Source organism: Austrofundulus limnaeus, unplaced genomic scaffold (assembly GCF_001266775.1).
Source record: "Austrofundulus limnaeus strain Quisiro unplaced genomic scaffold, Austrofundulus_limnaeus-1.0 Scaffold128, whole genome shotgun sequence".
Taxonomy (NCBI): Eukaryota; Metazoa; Chordata; class Actinopteri; order Cyprinodontiformes; family Rivulidae; genus Austrofundulus; species Austrofundulus limnaeus.
The window spans coordinates 938,240-943,326 of NW_013952530.1; the positions used below are offsets into that span (position 1 = coordinate 938,240).

General features: G+C 37.1%; 2 protein-coding genes across 2 annotated transcripts in view; one reads left to right on the forward strand and one right to left on the reverse strand.

Moving 5' to 3' along the window:
- Nucleotides 1-2,795, reverse strand: part of calcrl2 (calcitonin receptor-like 2) — a gene marked incomplete in the record, with an annotated part of 43,487 nt that extends 40,692 nt beyond the window's left edge. The window contains 1 exon segment of the mRNA XM_014015362.1: nt 2,708-2,795.
- A 688-nt stretch (nt 2,796-3,483) lies between these two features.
- itchb (itchy E3 ubiquitin protein ligase b) overlaps nt 3,484-5,087 on the forward strand; it is a gene marked incomplete at its 3' end in the record, with an annotated part of 32,619 nt that continues 31,015 nt past the window's right edge. Inside the window, 1 exon segment of the mRNA XM_014015365.1 lies at nt 3,484-3,651.

The following is a 5,087-nucleotide window of genomic DNA, read 5'->3' on the forward strand; positions in this document are numbered from 1 at the left end:
CAATAACGGTAACAACAGCTTTTTGACAAGTTTAAAATGTCTTTAAAATACATTCAAAATGTTTAAAAACAATCTACAAAAATTAATTTAAAGTGCAAATTAAAATATAGTTGTATCTGCAACTGTATTTGATAATGTTTTGAACTTTTAAAACATTGTATGGTAAAAACAGAAGCTGCTCTTCATATTAGTGACAAACCTTGGTGTTTTTTGTCAAGTTACTTTCATTTTTGCTTCTTCTTTCAATTTAAAATAAGTTTCCATTCTCGGCAGGTTTCTAAGGTTCTTCTTCTACATATTAAAAAAGTTGTTAAACAACTGAGTGGTGCACTACTGCTACTAGTGGTGGGAAAGTGTATTGTACCTTATTCAAAATCAATGCGGTCCAGCGGCCCTCTGCGGCCCAAAGTTAAAAACTGTTGTTCTTTTGAGGCCCTCAAGGTGGCGCTGTGGCCCAATTGCCCATTGGTTAAGAATCTCTGTTCTAAAGTGTTAACGCCTCAGATGTGAGTGTTCCAGTTTCAAGGTTTGGACACGCTTCCCCTCAAACGGCCTAAAATTCAAAGCTCACCACAAAGCTGACTAATAAATAACATGAAAAGCTGTTTGTGACAAAATGTAAACCGTGCAGGATCTGGCTCCTCTGTGCTCCAAACACAGCAGGTGACGTGGAGCCGGTCAAACACAAGAAAAAGCAAATCTTTCTCAGTCTGCAAGGAGCTGTTCGGTGATTGCTAATGTGCATGCAGATGTGAATGAAAATCACCTAGGAGAAATGCAAATGTGAAGGAAAAACAAAACAAGTCAGCACAACAGKTTTGCAGAAAACAATCCTGACTTGTGCTTGTGTGCGTCTGTAAACAATCGTTTTACAGAAACTCAAAGGAAAGAACACAAAGAAGGAGGTGTTTTAGTGAAATGAAGGCGGGTGCAGATTTGACTCTGTTGTTTTCCATGTTTGAACAGTTCGGGTACTTCTGCGTACTTTGTTGTTTTAACCATTCGTATGTCAAAACATTCGGCTCATTAAAAGTGACGGGTGCTCTGATTTGTCTGACTTTTCAAAATACTCTTCAAGTTTAGACAGGATTTTGATGCTTTCATCTTTCAGTTACCTTTACCTTTTTTGCTTCTGTTTAAGCCATTTGCTAATCTAGCTTTTGGTTATTATTCTGCTACTTTTATCATTTTTGCAACTTCCTTTTGCTGCTTTCAGCTTTGAGCTACACGTTTGCTACGTTTTACTTTCGGACAACTTTTTTCTACTTTCAGCCGCTTTAATTCTTTAATTAATTTAATGCTTTTTGCTAGTCGTTTTTTTCCCCCCCTTTTAGCTTTTAGTTGGTGTTTTACACCACATTCACACAGTGAGCCACAGCTGCCCTGGGGGCACGCTGACAAAAGGTGAGGCTGCCATGCACCGGTGCCACTGGGCCCTCTGACCACCACCAGCAGGCAAATGGGTGAAGTGTTTTGCCCAAGGACACAACGACTGAAACGGATAGAACTGGGGGGTTCGAACCAGCAACACACAGGTTAAAGGATGACTCCACTCTTCCACAGTCACCCCAACTTTAGTTTCAACTAACCTTTTGCAGCTTTTAGCTACTATTTTCCCACTTTAAGGTTTTAGCTGGTGCTTTGCTACTTTCAGTATGTAGTTAGCTGTTTGCTACTCCGCTTTTAGATCACATTTAGCCTTTTTAGCTGATATAGTGTTTTTCTTTTTGAGATTTAACAACTCAGTTTTATTCTTTAGCTAATTTCAGTTCAGCTCACATTGTAAGTAAGTAAAGTCAAGTTTTATTTATAAAGCGCCTTTCACAGAAATATATTCACACGGTGCTGTACAATCATTAACAATGTAAAAATGGTGGAAAGATAAAATTAAACAGAATAAAACATAATAAAACATAAGCAACGTAATGAAACATCAAATCAAGATTGTAACTCAGACACACGGTCGATGCAGACAAAAAACATTGCATTTCTCTAGTTATTTATCAAAAAGCACAAGTCTGCATTTGGCATCACCAGCTGTTTTTTAATTTATGTATTGTTGTACTAAATTTATCCTGATGCTTTTAAAAGATGCTGCAGTAGAAGTTGAGTATTTTAAGTGTAATAAAATGAAGCATTTCCACCTTAAATTAAATCACAGCCATCTTCACTTATCAGATGTTGACTTCCATCACACTGACTCACTCTGAGCTGACTGATGCTGACAGAGGACTCATCCCTCATCTGCCATGTTTAACATTAATGGAGATTACCACAAAGATACTATTCTATTCTAAACCCACTCTACTTAGAAATACAATAATAGAAGCAGGCAAGAGCCCAGCTGGGTGTAACCTTTTCTCAACCTATATGACTTTTAGCTGAAATATACAGTATAAACACATATAAATATAATGTTACAACCTCTATAAGCTATTTACCTGAGTAAAATTATGAAAACATCTTCATTTACATTATATTTGTCATAATAATTATTTAATTGTTTTGTTTGGGAAATAAAAGTTGTATTTCTTGTTTATTTAAGCATTTTTGCATTTTTTTTTCACGTGATTAAAGTAGGATTACACCCTGTGATTTAATATAGGCATTATTTTATTTAAGACTGATGTACTTTCAGGTGAAGCTTCATACAACAATAAGTTAAAGGTAAAACTGTCCCATCAGCAGCTGAGATGTGTTGGCTTACCTTTTTATTTGATTAAAATGTCAAAACTGTTGTTTCCTGCAAATATCCCAACGCTTGCATGGTCCGAGCGTAAGAGCGTCTCATGCTGTCTTCCTATAAACACTGACCAAGCCCATCCACTCTGCTACAGCGGTCAAGGCAGCGYGATTAATGCGCGCTTCCTGTCAGCCCTTTCAAAATAAAACAGAGCTGCACGCTATTTTTCAAGTTTTTAAACATTCGAAGGCGCTATGTTTACCTGGGACCTTTTTAAAAACATTAATAATGTTTTACAACATACATTTATACTATATTTATTATAAAAAAAATTATCAGTATGCACCTGGATTTTCATATCTTTACAATTATTTTTTTATAGTGCCCCTTAAACAATTATAAGAAATTAACGCCATCTGCTGGTTACACTTAGACAATCCGCCAAACTTGATAATCAGATGTTTTGAGTGAAATTTTGCTGCCTTCCAAGAACGGACTTCTTCACTCCATACAWAGGAGATCGTGAAACATTAAGATATTTTATTTTGACATTATCAGATATGTGAATAAAATTAACTTTTAATGCATTTAATGTTTTTATGTGATTTCCTTTAAATTCGTTTTATTTTAAAACGTAACATATCCTCACAATTTACACACAATATCAGTTTCATTCAGAAATAATTAAGTTTTCACGGCGACGTACTTGTTAAGACCCAGTTCACGTAAACGCGTCAACGTGTTTACTGAACGCCCATTGGTCCGTCCCGTCCAATCACAGCGCCAAGCCGGAGCAGCATGCGCCCCACCTTGTTTCGGTCACGTGACGGGAGCTGACGAAGATGGTGGAAGTTTCTCCTTCCTCGAAGTGAAATCCGGTTTGAGACCAAAACAACCAGGCAGGACGAGGTCCGTAGGGTTTACAGCAGCGTCGCCGGATAAATTCGTCAAGTTCTCTTCGGATCTGGGTGAGTTTAAACGCGTCAGCGCCTTGTTTCAGCGCGGCGTTTCGGTTTTTTATTGCCGTCGGACTTTGGGATTCCCAAGCCCGCCGTGATGATCATGACACAGGCCAGCAGTTAGCCGGGCTGAGATGGCAGCAGGTTGGCAGACCAGAAGACGGGCTGGCGTTCAACACGTACTCAGCAACTCCAGCAATTACACGGGTCCCTGCAAATATAATCTGCAATTTAGGATTGTGACCGTTCTTATTCTACCAGCACGCATTGTTCGCGCTGCTCGGCTAAGTTAGCACATTATTATACTTTCACAGTTGGACCTAAATTATATGTTTGTTAGTTTAAAGTGTAAGAAGGCTTTTAGTACAGAATAAACATGGCCGATTTGTTATATAAAACTTTTGTGTATTTTAATAAATCGAGCTGACATGTAGAAAGAACTAAACGCAATTTTTTTGGTGGTGATTATTCACGTCAAGAAACTAAAAGAAATATTTTGCTGACTAAGGACTATTACGGTAACCCGGCCGCACCTGTCATACGTCATTTAAAGGTTATGGATCATTGTTTTCTCTTTTTTTCTCTTTAGGCCTTTTAAAACGTTAGTCATGTTATTAAAGTTTGCCATAACTTCTAGTAAGTATTTATAAATCATTAATAGGAGCATAATTCCCATATAATTAGCATAAATCGTGTCAGGGAAAGGCTTTTTTACACACAGTGTATATACATTTAAATATATGCATTAACGCCCCACAAATTACACTTTATCTGTTTAGAGTAAAGTGCATTTTGCTTCTCCTAAAACAGTGGGAGGGTTTTCTTCTTGAAGCAACATAATTTAGGAACCTGTTTGGCTCTTTCTGCAACTAATCATCAGGAAGTTATGTTGCATGCAGGTGTTGCCGTTAAAAATAAATTTGTTCTTAAATTTATCCTGAAAGAGCTAATCAAAATCATTTTATTAGACATTTTATGTATGTTATAGAGGGTTTTACACACTAGTCTTTACAAAAAATGAATAAAAATACTACTAATAATACAAGAAATAAGAATGTTTGATAATGATGTTGAAATAAACAGCAAAAGAGGATTAATAACCAAATGAACAATAAAACACCTGTTTAAATTTAAATTAAAATCCTTTTCAGGAGCCAGCTTGGTTTTGTTTTGACTGCAGGTAGGAGTTGATGAATAGGGTTCGTGCGACGGCGAGACACCAGAGATATTTTCTGTGAAGTTTTTCCTATCAAGTGCGTCACCATCTGGAGATTCAAGCGTGCAATCTTCCGGTCACAGACTCACCTCTAACCGCTGTACCACCACTTCCCTCCCTGAGTAGGGCTGCCACGATTAAACGACGACAAATTGATTATTAAAATAACCGATGACTAATTTAATAATCGATTATTCACCGATTATTTATTTGATTAGTCGACTAATCA